Source organism: Oncorhynchus tshawytscha, linkage group LG03, assembly GCF_018296145.1.
Source record: "Oncorhynchus tshawytscha isolate Ot180627B linkage group LG03, Otsh_v2.0, whole genome shotgun sequence".
Taxonomy (NCBI): domain Eukaryota; kingdom Metazoa; phylum Chordata; class Actinopteri; order Salmoniformes; family Salmonidae; genus Oncorhynchus; species Oncorhynchus tshawytscha.
The window spans coordinates 26,322,030-26,343,085 of record NC_056431.1 but is presented as its reverse complement, the minus strand read 5'-3'; the positions used below and the strand labels follow the sequence as shown (position 1 = coordinate 26,343,085).

The window sequence follows — 21,056 nt, the reverse complement described above, 5'->3', positions numbered from 1 at the left end:
CAGAAGTTAGGAAGAAGGCTTCTTCCCTATGCATGCAAAGCAAACACCCTCCCTATATCCAGGGCTTACTCACTGCAATGCAGATATGAATCTACCCACAACATAAATTGAACTCAAAGTCGCACAATTTAAAAGTAGTCTCATATTATCTAGGCCTCTTCGTTTAAATTCAACCTACCACAGTCTAAAGTCAATTTAGGTGGATCAAGAGATAACCCTAAATGTATCTTTCAAATCGGTGTGCTTATACAGTCTTCCTATGCTAGTGAGTCTACAAAAATAGGCCAACCTACCACGCAGATATTTTCTTTCACTGAAACAATATATCACTATTTTACCTTTAACACCACAAGTGAATTCCACTGTATCAAAAACAATAGAGTAGGTTACAAACATATCCTGTATTAATGCAACTAACAAATTAATACACTTTGCTTTTACCAATCATTACAGAATAAAAACGTAATTACACCTTCGTAAAGATTTTAATATAGCTAATACATGTTTAATGAATGATTAAAAAAAAAAAAAATGCCATGGTGTTGTAGCGAACGCATGGAACGGGAAGCTAACTGGGTCTCTGGAAAGGCAAAACACCGTATGCATCGCACCAATAGGGTAAACTCACTTTGTGGAATTTTAATATGGCTCATTAAACGAGGGCTACACTGCCCCATTCGAAAAGGAAGGTACGTACCCGTGCTTCAACTAACTTCAGCCTCACGGTGCAATCCCATGGCCCCACTTCTGACACCGATATAGCTAATTTTGAGCGTGGGAAGCGAACCCGGGTCTCTGTGAAAGGTATACACCCTACGCATCTTGCCAATATGTTAACTCGGTGGGAATCGTATAGCGTGGGTCGCTACAGTATATTACTTATAATTACCTAGGGCAATTAGAAGTTAGACTAGTTCATCTAGGCTATTTGTTTGAGATGTATCTGATTCCTCTGTCTGTAACTGCATGCATTCCAAACGGCTTCTATCTACGACGTGCGTAAGCAGGTTTGAGAACCTGTCTGAATTGAATCCAAATGATAACACATTGATAGTCAATATGTTGGCGAATATACAAGTGTTGGGCCAACATGTCATGTCGTCGTGTATGTCAACCGAATATTTGATTTAGTATAGTATCAAGAACTTTGTGCTGATGGAGACAATAGTAAATAGTTCATTTAATGCGGGAGAGACCATCCACAGGCACTGAAAGGTGTATCCATGAAACGACCGAGGCGCAAACGTCTTGGTTTTGCTCCTAATGGAACACAGTCCAGGAAATAGGCTCTACTTAGGAGTTAAAGAAGCAATTGGAGGCTTTGCTTATCGTCATCGCTCGAGAGGAATCAAGCTCTTAGTGCATTGAATACTTGGGAGACCGATGACTATCCCCGTGTCACAGTGGTTTCGACTCACTCAATCATATGCACTTCAACATACAGCGCATGCTTTCACCTTTTGCGTTCGCCTATTCTTCGGGAGTGCTTCCAGGATATGTTTTGATCACACACTTGCACACAGGTACGTAACAATATTAGATTACATTGATGTTTTGCTTCCGTGTGTTTGGTGAGGGTTCTGAATGGCAGCCGAGTCGAAGAGTAGGAGTTGGAGCAAATACGAACCTATTAATTTAACCTACGTGAGACTATATCAAACAAACACAACAAACATTCCATTATCAATAGTCTGGATCTATAACAACATGCGTACGTGGTTTATATCGTATGGGTTGGATAGAGCTGCCCTAATATAGGCTACCTTTGCTTTGTCATATTCTTGAAATGTGAAGTTGAAAAGGTTGTTCTGTAATCATGCAACATCAAAACCCAAAGGGATTAATCCGATTGGAGGAACGTTATTGGAAGTGCATGGTTGACTAGATTCATGTTTGTTGTTTTTATAATCGTAGTCAATTATTAAATGGATATTTAATCGACTTTGTTGTTTGTTCCTTAAAACAGGCAGAGACAGATGAAAGCACATCCATATTAGGAAGTCGAATGTCCTACACATAGGTCTAATGGACATGCCATAGCTGTCATTTAGTGAGAGGAACATGACACACATTTCATGCGTTCATAATAACTGATTTTGAGCTCGCCGACTCAAAAGTCGCCAACATGTTAAATAGCCTACCAACAAAATTAATTGGAGCTCATTACAAATTCGAGTCTATGGTGGGGGGGATGCAAAACATGTGGCGGGGGTGTGGAGTCGAAAGATGCTGGGTGGGGGGTGTCGGAATCAGATGGAGCACAACTTTTGAACTATGTGTCTTATTGTCCTTTATAAACTTCAATGCGCCATTGTAGACGAAGGTCCTATGCTCTATATGGGGAAGCCTAAACAAACAACTATTCTCCCGTTCCCCTATGCATGGAGATGTGTGTGACATTGTGGAAGGAAAGAAAGCAGGAGGGCTGTGACGTCACAATCACAAAGTAGTGTCCACGTAGGGCAAGGGAGCAAATCACACGTCTGCGCACAGATGTCTGGTAGAAACAATTAGGATACGCTTAGCCTATTCAAACCTCATATATTTAAAATATATATATATATTTTTTAACATGTATTTACTTATTTGACTGGTTTTATTTACCTTCAGACTACAAAGATTAACATTCGGTAAAGGCTATAGGCACAATACCCAAATCTATTGCCGTATAGGCTAACAAATGAAATATGAAGTTCCAAGCCATTTAAGCCAGCTGTAGGCTAGTATGCGATGCATAACGTTGCAGGGACGTCACGCCGGGGCTCTACATTCTTAGCGCAAGTGACACGAGAGAGGAAGAGAGCCGGTGACAGAGGGTGACAGACAAACAGACAGGGACAGAGAGCATTGAACCTGTACAGTCCTACGGCAACGAGACCACCGCGAGTAAAATACGCCAGAAACGTGCCATGCAATGTAAATAAGTCATTAATAGAATCAAAAGATGAGTGGAACCGGCACTCTCAAAATATAGTGCCCCAAGTAGCCTTAGGCCTATCTGGAGTCATTCCCTCATATTGCATAACCATACCTCTCCTAAGGGGAAAACGGTTGTCCGTCTTACTGGGAAAGGAGTCGTTAAATACATATGATTGTTGCTGGTTGCAGGTCGGAATGGTATTATAGCCTCAGACAAACGTATTTGACTCCGTGTGAATACAGTGTTACTTGATGAGGAATGGGAGTGGTCATTCAATTAGGCTACTATTTTGTTTTATTTGCCTGTGCCCTGATTTGAAGAATGTCATAACATCAAAACATGGCTGTTTTGTTTCGAGGACATTGCAACAACGTATAAGTATAGCAGTGAATTTGTCTGGCTACATTTCGTTGGCAATGTAGCGTAAAATCAGAGTTGATTGTTTTGAATGACCCTGCGTGCTGAAAAAAAAGTTACGATATAGTTAGAAACTTGAAAGGTGGAAAATAATTTGACGTAGTTGATACAAAGCAGGCTAATAACGGTGCAGAATGCAGCATTGGGGGACAGTGCCCTTAGACTTCCCACGTGTTTTACAGGAGGCAGTTGTTGTCTCTGGCGGCGTCAGGTTTCAGACGTATAGGAAAATTGTATTCACCTTTCAAAAGTCCGCTGATGAAAATAGTTTTTTTTTCTTTTAGATACACAAAATCATCCGTGACTTTTGGACATGATCGTAACACACGACGTAGCCTAATTGTATTCTCCCTCAGAACTGAGTAGCCAACGAAATTAGAATGATAATCCACTGGAGTCCACCAGTCGTAATAGGCCTACATATTATTTTCAAATTCATTACAGTTAAAAACGTTTCAATCCAACCTTTTAATGCGAGTAAAAAAACATGTCATGACAGGCCTGATGGAAACGTCACATTTGTTGGTAAGCTTTCCAAATGTTAACTAAACAAATACACTAAGGCATGGTGGGATCTTTTTGTGTTGGCACAATTAGTGATGCGAGAAATGGCTCTGGGAACGCTTTTGTGCGCAAATATTGGTATAATAACCTTTATATCGAAGTACATTTGGAGTCACGAAATGACATGTTATTTGATGCTCCCACTACGATTCGGCAACGCATGCAGTTTCTTAGGCTACAGATGAAATAACAGATTGGTGAAAGTGCAAGGTGGCAAGCTTGATGCACTTTTCCAATAAATATCGAGGGTCTTATTCTGGTGACATGATGATCAATACTTGGCTGCAGTTTGACAAATAAAACTATTTGGTAAACTCGCTCTTTTGTCTGTACTAATCTCATCATGTGGACCATACCTGCCCTGTTGACTTTTTTTTTTTTTTTTAAGTAGGGAGGTCAGTTAAAGAACCAATTCCTATTTTCAATTAAGGTTTAAGAACAAGGAACACCGGCAGAATGACAGATTTTTGCCATGTCAGCTCGGGGCTTCGATCTTGCAACCTTACGCTTACTAGTCCAACGCTCTAACCACTAGGATACCTGCCGCCCCTACACGCAAGATGTTGGCTAGAGCACATGTGAGTGTGCCAATACCGGAGTGGGCACATTAGCTAAATAAAGCAACAACAAAGAATGTGACAAAACCATCAGTAGAGTTGAAAATGCGATGGAAACCCATTTCATTTGTATTTTTTATTAGGTACATGGGAATTTAACTGCAAAAGTTGTTCTTATGTGCACTACTTTTATGTGCACAAACACTTTTATGGTTACTACATGATTCCATGTGTGTTATTTCATAGTTTTGATGTCTTCGCTATTATTCTGCAACGTAGAAAATAGTAACAAAATAAAGAAAAACCCCTTGAATGAGTAGGTGTGTCCAAACCCCTGACTGGTACTGTATATAAATGTTCAGAGATTTGTGATGACATGCATGTGGCATCTCCAAATCTCACAAATATAAGTTTAAATATATGAAAATAGGAACACGGTGGCCATGTTTAACATGCTTTTCTCCATCGTGATTAAATATCTATTTATTTAAAGATCAACGTTGTAGCAACATACTGTACCGTGATCCACAGCTGATCATGTTGGGGCTACAAAAATGCACAGCTTCACAGAAGAAAGCCACTGGTGGAAAAGCCCTGTTTGCAATGAAGTCACACAGTAGCACATACATGACCCAACAGAGATTGTATTTGATTGGGAAAGAGGGATACCTAGTCAGTTGCTCAACTGAATGCGTTCAACCGAAATGTGTCTTCCGCATTTAACCCAAACCCTCATAATCAGAGATGTGCGGGGGGGCTGCCTTTAAAAACAACCACGTCATGGGCATCCAGGGAGCAGTTGTTATTGTCTTGCTCAAGGGCAGAATGGCAGATTTGTCCAACTCGCTGGCTCAGGGAGTTACTGGCCCAATGCTTTTAACCACCAGGCTACCTGCCTTTTACCGTCATGCTTTTTAAAAAAGATCTTGACTCCAAATGAATGACGAATAAATTGAAATGTTAGTCTTCCTAAAGTAGATTGTGTGCTTACTTTACTTTCCATCTCTTGGCCTATCACACTTAAACGTTACACACTGTGCCATGAAATGTCTTTCAAAGACGTTTTGTCATAGTTCCCCCTCCCGTTCTCTATCTGTAGGAGTCAAATTAGTGATTTCATTTTTTGAGCCGAATGTGTTCTATCGGCCTATGTGAAACAATGAGGACAAGGCAGGCCTTTGTGGTGGCTGCAATGCATTTTTTTACCCATGTGAATGGTGCCTCACATTCCACAGCAGCAGGCCCTAGCTGAATGGCACCAGTAACTCCCTCTGTTTTCATTACTGATTACTCCTATTGGGCTTTTTGAACAACACACACACACACACATACACACACACACATCTTACTATGTTTTATATCATCACATTATGGAAGATCCATAGAACCCCATTTGGTTATGCATCTTCATTTCCTGTGTATCCCTTCTCTTTGTCCGGATAACCTGAGGTGCAACACTCAACAGTTGTGTGTCTTTTGTTTCCTCAATTTTTGTCTACCATGGCAACACCTTAATGGGCTAGGCTGATGTGGTAAACACACCACACCTCTACTACATTCTAAGAGATTTAAGATACGTAATGTTGTTGCATAACCTGTATCCAGAGTAGAAAATACTTCCTATAGTCTTTTATCCATACACACAGTGTTGACTCAATTTTTTTGTGTGGCTCACTTGGTTTGGGTAAAACCGCTAAAACAGCTATTTGTTTTTATTAAATTAATTTACTGTAATGGAATCTGTACCTGGCGGCTGTCTACAGACAATCCCATAATTAGTTTATCGGCAGACTGATAGGTAGTGGTACCTGGCTGTGTTAGTTTGTGGCCATGGCATTGATTTCAGCTGCACAGTAAGACTCCTCCTGTGAAAGGGCAGTCTCTCTCTGCCAGTTCAGAAAGACTGTGGCTCCTGGATTAAATTATAAATGAGCCCCTCCATAGGAAACTCATTGCTTATGTCCTCAGTATAATCAAAAGGAATGTATTTGGCAAAAAGACTGACTGCAGACCCTTTAAGGCACTGCTGTATCTTCTCTCATCATCACTACACACACACACACACACACACGTGTTTTCTCCTAATTCTGAGCAAAGGGTAACAGGTGGGTGTGTAATCCCCATATTTGGGTCACACCTGCAACCCCATGGCTGGATCAATGAAATGCCATGCTACGTAAGCATGGGCTTGATAGTAAGCTATCTAGCAAGATATCTGGCCAAATTAGACCCGAAGAAAATGATTTAGTCATCGTGGGATTAGGGGTTAGAGGAGAGGAGCGGGGTTGGAATGAGGTCGGGGGGAGGCTGGGGCCGAGGGATTTAACATGGCACATTTGAGACTGCATGGTTAGCTAGTCAAGAGGCTGTGCTATTGTGATGGGGTAACATGTAATATGGTGTATTGGTAACCCTTGATAACACACCTTCATGAATAAGCATTAAAAGTCACATTTTCATGATTTATTAGAAGCATTGTCAAAAAGTGTTACCGTTGTGTTTCAGGGACTGTTGTAGTGAGACTGATTTTGGAATGCTGAATCTGAGATTGAATGAGGAGTTTCAACGGAACATTTGATTGAGTGATTTCGAGACTACCTAGTGTGTGTTTAGTGTCCTTCTGACACATAAATGCTTCCCTTCCAATTAACACATCATGCCTATTATTGGCCATTCGTCTCACATAAGAGAGTGAGAGAGAATGCTTGAACAACACCATGTTGATTGTGCATCAGCCCCACTCCTGGCGAGTCAATAACCCCCACAGCAGATCACAAATACATTCATAAAACACTCCTGTGATTAATACTCACAGTAATTATTTGAATCCCCATCGGTTGTGGTATGCTGTAGTAAAGGAGCATATGTCTAATAGATTGTTTGCCTGCTCTGTGAACCAATGGTGGCATTGTTGCTCTGATTGCTAAGGGATTAAAGAAGACAAATACGATTAGGGAGAAGTAGCCCTGAGTCACGTGGATGCAATCAGGGATTGGAAAGAGACTCTGTGTCGTGTGAGTGTGTGTGTGTGTGCGCGCTGGGGCGAGCTCATTGTCCAGCGCAGATGTCACTAGCGACTAGCTCACTGGTATTATCGATCCCCTTTTTTTATAGACCCACTGCTCAATAGAATAATGGCATTATAAGCAGACGTTGAGTTGAATAAAACCAACATGATACAGTTAAAAAATGACTGTGATGAAACGCTCGCTAATAGAATCATATTTTGTCTTTGATCAGTTACCTTCTTCCATTGCCTTTTTTAATTCAAATGACAAAGGTCATCAAATGAAATTGATTGAATTAGGCCTTTAGCTTTTGAACATGACTTTTCCATCAACAAAGAAAACTTTTTGGTAAAAAGTCCCAGGCGATCAAATGAAAATCATTAAATCAATAATAAGTGGGATATGAAGGAGGTCATTGCTCCTGTTTTGTCTACATGAACAGGTAATATGTCCTCGATATGTTTCTTTTAGCCTTTGGTATCTCTCTATGCAGATAGAGATAAAAACATAGGTTGTCTGTCATCCCATCTGGTAGGGACTGTCTTGACCGCATCGAATCGATGTACAGAAGCTAGCCAAGCTAGCAAGCTAGGCTAATTGACGCTATTCTGTTGCACTTCCCCATCCTTGTCCACCACAACTCCATTCAGATGAAACAGCAGCCTACCCGGGTGCTGCTCGTTGTAGCCTACTCCTTCTCATTTAACTAACTTCATTCTGTCATTTTAATTCAATTTTTTTGCATTGATTAGAGATCTCTCACGTCGGCTGCTACACATGGAGCCACTGACGGTACCACTTTGATTTGCCAACAATAACAACGAACGTGTGACATCTCTGTAGGTTTCGCAAGTGTTCAAACGCTAATGTCCGTTCGGTTGTTCAAATAACCGTGCCCATCTCTACCTAACACTAGTAGTGGCCTGACACTATTCATCCTGACACTGCCTTCCACTGGCCATGCCTCTGCGTCTGTCTCTGCTGTGTGACGGAGGCTGTGGCCTTCCTCACGACCTTGTTCATATTTGATGAGCCACCGCGAGTCGCTAAGCCCCAGCCAGCTCTAAACACCCAAGCGTAAGGTCTGAAGAGAGGAGAGGTGGAGGGTGGGAGGGGTAAAGGGGTAGAGAGGTGGAGGGATAGAAGGGTGACGGGGTGGAGAGATGAGGACACTACGAACTTAATCCAAACCCTGTGTTCTGAAGGTCAACAAAGTGGGGTGGGGGGTTGGGGCAACGATGGCTTCAGCCTATATCTCATTCGAATCTCGAGAGGCGACCCCCTTTTTTAAAAACAACGCTGGTTTAAAAACACATGCTACTGTTTTTCTGCCACGAAAGTGGTGCTTCGATTTTCCTTTGAATCCCAGTCGGGTACTAGAGCTCTTATACTTGTAAGCAAACACGTCATTTAGCTGAGATTTATGTACAGTGGGACAACTAGCTGGCATGTTATTTCTGCTGGTCCATGAAGTGAACAGCAGGAGACGTGGTCCTGCTGTGAGTGAGGCTGCTTCGTGGTGGTTAGTGAATGCTCTTATTAGATTAGATTAGCACGGCATCGTAGGCTGGACAGGCTCACACAAAGACCACACCCAATAGTCACAGTCACACATACAAACAGCCCAGCAGACTCATTGAAGCATATTTAAAGTGGCTATACAGAACTTTTGCCTCGGGGTTGCTCTTGAGCCAAAAGGGGTCACGTAAAACAGACGGAAATATTGTCAAGAAAATACCTCATTTGAAAGAAAGGGGCATATATTTCCACACCCGTGAGCCAAAACATATGTTGTTTACCTAAAACAAAGGATCTGCTTTGTCATCCCTAATAATTGTGGATGACAAGTAACTCGAAATAGAACAGAGTTATGTCTCTGCTTTCCACTTAACTTGAGTTCTACGAGGATGATCTAGTTTCTAGACGAGGACACTGGGTAGATGTGTGCTTTTGAGAGTGGAACAGGATGGATGTAGGCCTAGTTATTGTGCTCTTTGAAGCCTGGTGATGTTTGATGTCTGAATGACTTAGGGAAACAAGCTGGAAATGTCTCTGGGCTACAGCTGATCATTCACTAAAGAGGACCTGATCGTTAGCCACTGATGTCAACCCAACCTTGCATGACGGAGGGCGATATTTATGTTCATATTTGTATGGGTGTGTATTGGGTTGTGTGTGTGTGTGTGTACATGCGTGTGTGTGTGCGTTCATGCTTGTGTGTGTGTGTGAGGGAGGGGTCCCCCAGTAACCAGGCCCAGCTGTGTTTAAACACATTGCTTCACTAGAAGTGTGTTTCTGTGTGCCTACGTACGCAAGTGTGTAATAAAGTAATAAAGTGATAATCAATGTTGCTTTCATGCACATTATAGTATCCCCCCCAAAAAAAAACAAAACCTGAAATGTTCGTTATGGTTGTGTTCTCTCTTAGTAAGCATCTCTCTCACAAAGCTACTCATGTGGAAAAGCCAGACGGAGGGAGAGATAGTCTAGGATGGTTATTTGATTTCTCTGTCTCTGTCAGCAGCTGTGTCTGCATTCTCAGAATGAGGGAGAGAGATGGAGGTAGGGAGAGGGAGAGAGAGAGAGAGAGAGAGAGGGAGAGGGAGAGAGAGGGAGAGAGAAAATCCATATTTATGCTTATTTATTTTAACTTTTGTACTTGAACTATTTCTACAACTTACACCACTATATATAGACATATGACACTTTTATTGATTATTTCACTTTTGTTTATTATCTATTTCACTTGTTTTGGCAATGTAAACATATATTTCCCATGCCAATAAACCCCCTTAAATTGAAATTCAGAGAGAGAGCGAGCTGTGGAGAAGGGAGACAGGGGCAGACTGGTTTTGAGGTCACTGAGGATGGTGGTGAGGATGATGACTGCCAGGGGCTAATGAACTTGCCCCATAGCCACGTGTGGAGCTGAATGTAAAGCTGGACAGAGGTAGCTACCACATGATCCACTGCCTTTGCTGGCCTCTCTCCACTACATCAGCCAAGGCAATGAAACAAAATGAAAGATCGCTGCTTCCTGAGTGGCTGTTCTCTTCCACCCCCCCATCCTCTCTCTTTGTCTCTGTCCCTGTCCCTCCCTTTCTCTCTCTCTCTCTCTCTGTCTCTCTCTCATTGCTGAAAGGCTGCACTATTGTCCCAAACTAGGCTTAATCTGAGTCTGGGAAACCGACCCTCTATGTTTTCCACCTTCCTCTAATCCAGATTCTGTCTTCTACCCTCTGCCTTCCATGGGCTACTGCAGCCAGCGGCCAGTGTTATCCACTGGGGATGCACGTTTCCCAGCTGCTGCCTCTATACCTCTTGCCCTGGGTGTAGCTTGTTGGTGTAGTAGCGGTTCAGAGAGGGGAAACCAAAGTCAGGGAGCTCTTAGCAATGACCCCCAACCCCCCCACTCGCCCCTCCTCATTGGTCCTTGGTGTTTTGTAAAGACCTAGATCTCCTTGCACTCCCCCATACGCTCCCCTACCCCGCTGACCTCGGTGTCCTGTTCCCACATTATATCCAGATGTGTGTGTGTGTGTGTGTGTGTGTGTGTGGGGAGGGAGGGGCCCCCCAGTAGCCAGGCCCAGACTCAGATTATCTGAAGCTGCTATTAAACACACTCATTCACTAGACTTCTCTGTTGACCCTACTACTGAGAGAACGGAAGTCAGATGTCATCATGGTGAACTGACTACCATGCCCTCTTACACCACTTTCAATTTACATGTATTTACATGTATTTCCATTTAAATAAACACTTTACATTTTCCAGGGTCAAGAAGGAACCTGCCAGTAAGCATTTCGTTGGAAGTTGTATACCATGTATGTGTGTGTATATATACTGTATATAAAAAGCGTACTTCCTTCCTCCCTTCATTGTAGTAATCACTTATCTGGCATGACAAGTGGTGAATGGAATTCTTGCTGTCACAATTAATGTCAGACCAGTGATAACTTCAAGGGTGGGAGAAAGGGTATATATTTTTTAAGTATTCAAACAGGGCCCTGGAGATATCTAACCTAGCTTCTCTTAGCTCTACCGGGTTATAACACTTTAGGAATCACAATAAACACTTTGTCGTGATTTGTTTTGTTTCTGTGATGCACAGTAACTGAACTAACTTCAAATAACATAATAATAATTATCTATTTTTTAAATAGAAAAAGAATAAATGAGGTATAAATAGAAGTATAACAACACATGGAATAAATACACAATGAATAACTTGGCTATATACACAGGTTACCAGTACTGAGTTGATGTGCGGGGGTACGAGGTAATTGAGGTAAATATGTACATATAGGTAGGGATAAAGTTACTAGGCATTGGGATAGATAATAAACAGTAACAGCAGCATATTTGATGAGTCAAAACAGATTAGTGCAAAAAAGGGTCACTGCAAATATTCTGGGTAGTTTATTGGTTAACTATTTAACCAACTATTTAGCAGTCTTATAGCTTGGGTGTAGACGCTCTTTGGGGTCCTGTTGGTTCCAGACTTGTGGACTTACCACTTTCCGTGCGGTAGCAGAGAGAACAGTCTATGACTTGGGTGGCTGGATTCTTTGACAATTTTTAGGGCCTGCCTGGTATAGAGGTCCTGGATGGCAGGAAGCTTGGTCCCAGTGATGTACTGGGCCGCACGCACTACCTTCTGCAGCACCTTGCAGTCAGATGCCAAACAGTTGCCCTACCAAGCGGCGATGTAGCCAGTCAAGATGCTCTCAATGGTACAGCTGTGGAACTTTTTGAGGATCTGAGGGCCTGTGCTGAATCTTTTCAGCCTGCTGAGGGGGAAGAGTCTTTGTCGTGGCCTCTTCACGACTGTGTTGATGTCTGTGGACCATGATAGTTCCTTAGTAATGTGGACACAAGAAATTGAAGCTCTCGACCTGTTCCACAAAATCCCCATCGATGTTGATGGGGGCGTGTTCGGCCCTCTGATTCCACATCCGACGAGTCGGTGTAGTATGACTCGATCTTGGCCCTGTATTGACACGTTGCCTTTTTGATGGTTTGTCGGAGGGCGTAGCAGGATTTCTTATAAGAGTCTGGATTAGTGTCCCGCTCATTGAAAGTGGCAGCTCTAGCTTTTATCTCAGTGCGGATGTGGCCTGTAATCCATGGCTCCTGGTTGGGATATGTACTGTATCTATGGTCACTGTGGAAACAATGTCATTGATACAGTAATTAATGAAGCCGGTGACTGATGTGGTAAACTCCTCAATGCCATCGGATGAATCCCAGAACATATTCCAGCCTGTTTTAGCGAAACAGTCCTGTAGCTTAGTATCCGCTTCATCAGACCACTTTCGTATTGAGCGGGTCACTTGTACTTCTTGTTTCAGTTTTTGCATGTAAGCAGGTATCAGGAGGATAGTTATGATCAGATTTGCCAAAAGGAGGGCGAGGGAGAGCTTGTATGCGTCTTTGTGTGTACAGTGAAGGTGATCTAGAGTTCTTTTCGCCTCTAATTGGACAGGTCATGTGCTGGTAAAAATGAGGTAAAACGGATTTCAGTTTTCCTGCATTAAAGTCACCGGCCACTAGGAGCACCGCCTCTGGGTGAGCATTTTCTTGTTTGCTTATGGCCCTATACAGCTCGTTGAGTGTGGTCTTAGTGCCAGCATCGGTTTGTGGTGGTAAATAGACATGTACGACAAATATTTCCATGAGAATCGTAGAAATTCAGTTGTTTGGTCTCCAGCATTGCTTCAAGTTGGACCTATGTCACCACAGGAAAACCGTGCCATGCAAAAAAACTACATTTTGTTTTTGCTGAGCCCACATATGAATGGAATCTAATAGACCTCGGAGAATCAGGGCTTGTTGTCAGAATATTATTGATTAGAGGTGACACACACACACACACACACAGACTCTCTCTAATACCACTATCTTGCTCGGGAATAATTGTTGTCATGGTATTCCCATAACAAAGTCAACGAGACAGAGGCTCTTTGCTCTTGAGGCTCCTGGCCGTGATAATCTAATCCCTGGCCACAGAACTCTATTTAAAGAGCAAACTAATCCCATCAGATTATACCTTGCCGACGACCACAAAATCACCCAATTCATGCCCCATGACCGTGGGTGGAGAAATCTGTTCACCGCCATAACCGAGAGAAGCTACAGGAGGGCCGTGTTCATTTGAGCATGAAGCATAAAATGTTTTAAAACATTCCGTAACAAAAAACAAAAAATGTCTGTTTCTTATTGGACAAGTCGAGGTAGTCCCTCCCTGGTTCAGTCTGTCTTCTCCTGTTCGGTGCCTAATGAACACGACCCTTGCTGTTAAGGCAGAAAGGGAGTCAGTTTACAGAGGGCTGCAGACAGGTGTCATTGGCCCAGATAATGCTAGCGGACAATTGTGACGTGAACACTTCTATTGTCTGCAGCCTGTTCTGTTGTGCTGCTGTTAGAGTGCTTCTTTGTCTCTGTGGATCTTTACAGTCAGTGTACCACCACTACCTTATACTGTATGTCTTCAACTGTCTTCAGCTGTGCTAATATGTTATTCTCTCCTCGGTGCTCATCTATTCTGGTCTAAATCACCTAATTCTGTGCAGTGCAGACATCACTGACATGAGTTCTGTGTAGGCTAGTGTATTGCTCTGTGCAGGGTGCTGTAGTACAGAGCTGCTCTGTGTGTTGCGTTCCACTGTGCAGTCCCATGCTGCTGATTTTACACAGAATACACACCCACACGACGCCCTTCTCTGTGCTTATGGACGCACACACTACCGGTCCAAAGTTTTAGAACACCTACTCATTCCACGCTTTTTCTTTCTTTTTGACCATTTTCTACATCGTAGAATAATAGTGAAGACATCAACACAATGAAATAACACATATGGAATCATGTAGTAACCAAAAAAGTGTTCAACAAATCTAAATATATCTTATATTTGATATTCTTCAAATAGCCAGAAGATAGCTTATTTGGTCTTCACTATTATTCTACAATGTAGAAAATAGTATAACATTAAGATAAACCTTTGAATGAGTAGGTGTTCTAAAACTTTTGACCGGTAGTGTACATAAGACAAACACACAGACATACAGATGTTTCTCATAGCAGAAAAATAATTCTGCAGCAACAGGCAATGTGAATTATTGTGTGGATTATTACACACAATAATTCACATGATACATTTTTTTGTTAAGAGATATCAAGTCGGACATTATATATATATATACAGTGGGGCAAAAAAGTATTTAGTCAGTCACCAATTGGGCAAGGTCTCCCACTTAAAAAGATGAGAGAGGCCTGTAATTTTCATCATAGGTACACTTCAACTATGACAGACAAAATGAGGGGGAAAAATCCAGAAAATCACATTGTAGAATTTTTTATGAATTTATTTGCAAATTATGGTGGAAAATAAGTATTTGGTCACTTACAAACAAGCAAGATTTCTGGCTCTCACAGACCTGTAACTTCTTCTTTAAGAGGCTCCTCCGTCCTCCACTCGTTACCTGTATTAATGGCACCTGTTTGAACTTGTTATCAGTATAAAAGACACCTGTCCACAACCTCAAACAGTCACACTCCAAACTCCACTGTGGCCAAGACCAAAGAGCTGTCAAAGGACACCAGAAACAAAATTGTAGACCTGCACCAGGCTGGGAAGACTGAATCTGCAATAGGTAAGCAGCTTGGTTTGAAGAAATCAACTGTGGGAGCAATTATTAGGAAATGGAAGACATACAAGACCACTGATAATCTCCCTCGATCTGGGGCTCCTGCAAGATCTCACTCCATGGGGTCAAAATGATCACAAGAACGGTGAGCAAAAATCCCAGAACCACACGGGGGGACCTAGTGAGTGACCTGCAGAGAGCTGGGACCAAAGTAAGAAGCATTTCAAGGTCCTGGAGTGGCCTAGCCAGTCTCCAGATCTCCAGAGTTGAAAGTCTGTGTTGCCCAGCAACAGCCCCGAAACATCACTGCTCTAGAGGAGATCTGCATGGAGGAATGGGCCAAAATACCAGCAACAGTGTGTGAAAACTTTGTCTGTCATAGTTGAAGTGAAAATTACAGGCCTCTCATCTTTTTAAGTGGGAGAACTTGCACAATTGGTGGCTGACTAAATACTTTTTTGCCCCACTATATATACACACACACACACACACACACACACTTTTTTTCCTCCCCAATTTCATGATATCCAATTACGATCTTGTTTCATCACTGCAACTCCCCAACGGGCTCGGGAGAGGCGACGGTTGAGTCATGCGTCCTCCATACCCCCATACCGTGCTCTAGCGACAAGGAGCGCAATGAGCCAAGTAAAGCCACTCCGGCAAACCCTCCTCTAACCCGGATGACACTGGGACAATTGTGCACCTCCCCATGGGACGCCTGGTCACTGCTGGGATTGAACCCAGGCCTGTAGTGACGTCTTAGACCGCTGCGCCACTCGGGAGGCCCCAAGTTTGACATTTTGTAAGTGGGGGAAAAAAACGTGGAAATTGCTAACTTTAGAAGCAGTTTTAAACCTTGGATACACTACACCCCTCAAATGCAAATATGGACCTCGAAGCCAGTGCCATTGCGTTTTTTTCATTATTCCCGTGTAATCAGGGACTGATTTACACCTGGGACACCAGGTGGATGCAATTTATTATCAGGTACAAAAGAAAACCAGCATTCTCCAGACCTCGTAGGGTAAGAGTTTAATACCGTTGCACTACATGTTTGCATTTCCTGCAACAACCGTGGGATCAAATTTGAGAACGTACACCTGTACAGGTCTTGTTGATGTCTCCATCAGTAATGCATCCTCACACAGCTACGGTATATACAGTTGAAGTCTGAAGTTTACATACACTTAGGTTGGAGTCATTTAAACAAATTTTTCAACCACTCCACAAATTTCTTGTCAACAAATTATAGTTTTGGCAAGTCGGTTAGGACATCTACTTTGTGCATGACACAAGTCATTTTTCCAACAATTGTTTACAGACAGATTATTTCACTTATAATTCACTGTATCACAATTCCAGTGGGTCCAGAAAATTATGTTATGGCTTCTGATAGGCTAATTGACATCATTTGAGTCAATTGGACGTGTACCTGTGGATGTATTTCAAGGCCTACCTTCAAACTCAGTGCCTCTTTTCTTTACATCATGGGAAAATCAAAAGAAATCAGCCAAGACCTCAGAAAAAAATTGTAGACCTCCAAAAGTCTGGTTCATCCTTGGGAGCAATTTCCTGAAGGTACCACGTTCATCTGTACAAACAATTAGTACGTAAGTATAAACACCATGTAGCCGTCATACCGCTCAGGAAGGAGACGCGTTCTGTCTCCTAGAGATGAACATACTTTGGTGTGAAAGTGCAAATCAATCACAGAATAACTGCAATGAAACTGGTGAAGATGCTGGAGGAAACAGGTACAAAAGTATCTATATCCACAGTAAAACGAGTCCTATATCAACATAACCTGAAAGGCCGCTCAGCAAGGAAGAAGCCACTGCTCCAAAACCACCATAAAAAGCCAGACTAAGGTTTGCAACTGCACATGGGGACAAAGATCATGCTTTTTGGAGAAATGTCCTCTGGTCTGATGAAACAAAAATTGAACTGTTTGGCCATAATGACCATTGTTATGTTTGGAGGAAAAGGGGGAGGCTTGCAATCCGAAGAACACCATCCCAACTGTGAAGCACAGGGGTGGCAGCATCATGTTGCTGGGGTGCTTTGCTGCAGGAGGGACTAGTGCACTTCACAAAATAGATGACATCATGAGGATGGATAATTATGTGGATATATTGAAGCAACATCTCAAGACATCAGTCAGGAAGTTAAAGCTTGGTCACAAATGGGTCTTCCAAATGGACAATGATCCCAAACATACAGTACTTACAAAGTTGTGGCAAAGTGGCTTGAGGACAACAAAGTCAAGGTATTGGAGTGGCCATCACAAAGCCCTGACCTCAATCCTATAGAAAATTTGTGTGCAGAACTGAAAAAGCGTGTGCGAGCAAGGAGGCCTACTAACCTGACTCAGTTACACCAGCTCTGTCATGGGGAATGGGTCAAAATTCACCCAACTTATTGTGGGAAGCATGTGGACGGCTACCTGAAACGTTTGACCCAAGTTAAACAATTTAAAGGCAATGCTACCAGATACTATTTGAGTGTATGTAAACTTCTGACCCACTGGGAATGTGATGAAAGGAATACAAGCTGAAATAAGTCATTCTCTCTACTGTTTTTCTGAAATTTCACATTCTTAAAATAAAGTGGTGATCCTAACTGGCCTAAGACAGGGAATTTTTACTAGGATGAAATATCAGCAATTGTGAGAAACTGAGTTTAAACGTATTTGGCTAAGGTGTATGTAAACGTCCAACTTCAACTGTACAGTAACGGTCGTTGTTGGTGGAAGAAGGTGAGGACCAAAGCGCAGCGTGGTAAGTGTTCATGATGTTAATATTTAATGAATCAAACTGAACACTGAAATGCAAAACAACAAAGTGAAAGAACGAAATGACAAGGAAACAGTCCTGTCTGGTGAAGACACACAACAGAACATAATCACCCACAACTCAAGGGTGAAAACAGGCTACCTAAGTATGGTTCTCAATCAGGGAGAACGATTGACAGCTGCCTCTGATTGAGAACCATACCAGGCCAAACACAGAAATTCCAAATCATAGAAAAAAGAACATAGACTGCCCACCCCAACTCACACCCTGACCATACTAAAACAAAGACAAAAACAACGGAACTAAGGTCACAACGTGATATGTACGTGAAACCATGCTAGACATCTAGCCTAAATGCTGCAAAAGCACACTCCCACTCACACACACACATATACACACAGACAGAGTGTGTTGTGTAAAGCAGGGCAGAAGCTCGGCCCGATGTGAAAATAATAAAAGGAGTAGCAAATCCTTTCGCTTATTTGTTGTGTAACAGGACTGAGGGTTTATCATCGCTTGGGCAGACCGAGAGAGAGAGACACGCACAGCCCAGGTCTCTGTCGTCACGGCAACCTGGCGGCCCGCCTGCCAGGTGAATCCCGTTGGAATCGCTGAGCTCCGTCACTGACTGTCTTGAGTTCTCCAGAGAACCTGTAGACGTGCCGTAATCACCGCTGTTTACCTGTATGGTAATGTGCAGCTGCGTGTGTTCAGCTTCAGTGTGCATAGTAGTCCGCTCAACCCTCCGATGACATCATTGTCTATGTTACTTTACCTTACTCATCGTTTACCTCCATTACCATACTAAAAACCATTGCAGAAATCTCATTATCTCACCCCAGGTATATTTATAATATACCCCACCAGGACATTCTGTTATAGGTGACTGATGCACTGTTAAAAGCAAGTGTTTTGTAACACTAAAACTAGTTGCAACTAAGCTGCCACCATTGTTTTAAGGAGACGAAACCTTAACTTTCCTCGAGTTTTGAAACGCATGGGTGTAAGGGGGTAATGATACAGATTTACGGTGTTCTGAAACATTCATCCTGAGGTGTTCGGAAACATGACATAGTGTGTTGTAACACCACTTAATCAAGAGTTGGGCAACATCTTGCAAGAGACTGGGAAAAAGTTGAGTACACTATTATCGTGTTTCGAGTCCTGTCTAGTGCAGAATAAGATCCCTTCTTCTGAAGTTTCCAAATACTTTAAATGGGAGTCCCTCCTCTTGTTGTATATTCCTTGCTCTTATACGGTGTGCTGATAAACGCCTCTTTGGTCATTCCCAAAGGTCAAATGTACAGTATTATGCTCAAACAAAAGATGCACGAAAATATAGTTTTGTGAAAATACAAATGATTAACGTTTGTCCAGGATAATAACTCATGAGCACAAAATGTGTTTTTCAGGACATGATTTTGAAGCTTCAAATGCTTCCTTTTCTTTGCAGATGTATGTGTTCTGCTACCTCGTTTTACCTCTGCTATGACTTTACATAGCCCTAAATATTTTGGATTGTAGCATCATTTATAATCTCACAATGGGCCTGGCAACTGTAGCCTGTAATTAGTGCCATTGTCTACGCTAGGAAAAATATTCAATTCCCAGTGTCTTCTTTAAAATGTTAATTAAAGAGTCAATATGTACGCTATAAACTATTAGCATTTCAAACCATGTGATTGTATTGGGACAGTTTGCCAAAATCTGCTTTTTGTGTTTTGATGTGGCCTTTTACATGCATTGAAACACTAACAATGGTTTTCACAAGACGGCCTTTAAAACATTCCTATTTCTGCGTTTCAGAGTACTTCCGTTCTGTTTTCAAATACATTCAGTGGTATTATAACACTTACATTGGGTTTACATTCAAACACCGTCCGTAGATTTACAACCAATTATCTCAAAACGACCCCTTTGCCCCCCATACATCAGCGTTTCCCAAACTCGGTCCTGGGGACCCCAAGGGGTACACATCTAGTTTTTTTGCCCTAGCACCATACATCTGATTCATATAATTAACGAATCAGTGGTAGTGTTTGGGCAAAAACCGAAACGTGCAACCCTTGGGATCCCCAGGATCGAGTTTAGGAAACGCTGACGTATGTCTAAGCAATGTAGTGAACTTTCCACCAAGCTTATCGAAGGGCAAGATGGATTTAGAACCATATCACCCTCGTCAATTAAATCCTCTCTGATCGTCACAGTTAATTGTACCTTTTAATGCAACAGGGAGTCCCATTGAGACTGAGGTCTTTTTCACAAGGGAGGCCCAACATTTTACAATTTCTACAAATTTTAGAAAATAAAAGAGAATTAAAAAAATACAAGTGCACAGGTCATAGGTCGATTTTTGGATTGAGCGATGGTATTCCAGAAGCACTGGTAGTCGTTGTAGGAGACGCTATGGCTCTAGTGTTCTCTGGCGCAGGCAGGTTGTGGCTCCAGACTCAAGTCAATCCACCAGCCCAGGTTCCTCTCTCTCTCTCTCTCTCTCTCTTAGAGAACAAAGCAGGGTGGAGACCTCGAGGGGCTCGAGGCAGACCAATGTATCGTGCTGGTCTTTTTGGATCAGACACGTCCTCTGAAACCACCTGTGACAGCCATCACTACGTCCTTACTTCTGCTTGTTTTTAACCTCGTATATCTGAACGTTGACCTTTTAGCATTTCAAGTAGAAGGGGCCTCCAAATCAAACCATTTGAATGTATCTGTATTAGCAAATCCCACGCAACACGAGGAGACATTTGGGTAGATGCAGTATCAAACTATGCAGAGTCATGATGTTATATACTAACACACAGTGACTCTGGTGTTATTCTGTGTTGCCTTTGGGATGCAGAAAGAGACTCCTGTCTTCAACATGCATGTAGCACCCATAAGCCATAAGCTGACAGAAAGAGGAAGCCTAATCCTATCAGATTCTACCCCATAGGAGCTTTCTGGGCTAGGAGTGTTTGGCGATTGGAGAGCATGTAGCATTTCCTTGCTGTGGTTGGAGCCTGTAGTTCAACCTCTCTCTATCTCTCTTGCTCAACCATTCACATAATCTCTTGTTTTGTCTTTATCTCGTTTCTCATACTATTTTTATCTATATATATATATATATATCTCACTCACTCACGCTCTCTCTCTTTTCAGAGGGAG

The 21,056-nt window shown here is 42.3% G+C and overlaps 1 protein-coding gene across 4 annotated transcripts in view; it reads left to right on the top strand.

Annotated features, from left to right (window-relative positions):
- The first annotated feature begins 610 nt into the window (after positions 1–610).
- The window catches only part of LOC112246628 (zinc finger protein 516-like), a 54,188-nt gene continuing 33,742 nt past the window's right edge, over positions 611–21,056 (top strand). Inside the window, exon 1 of one of the 4 annotated variants that reach the window (XM_024415090.2) lies at positions 611–689. The gene's annotated coding sequence lies outside the window, so the exon portion shown is untranslated. The other 3 variants (XM_042313280.1, XM_024415089.2, XM_024415091.2) reach the window with 3 other exon arrangements.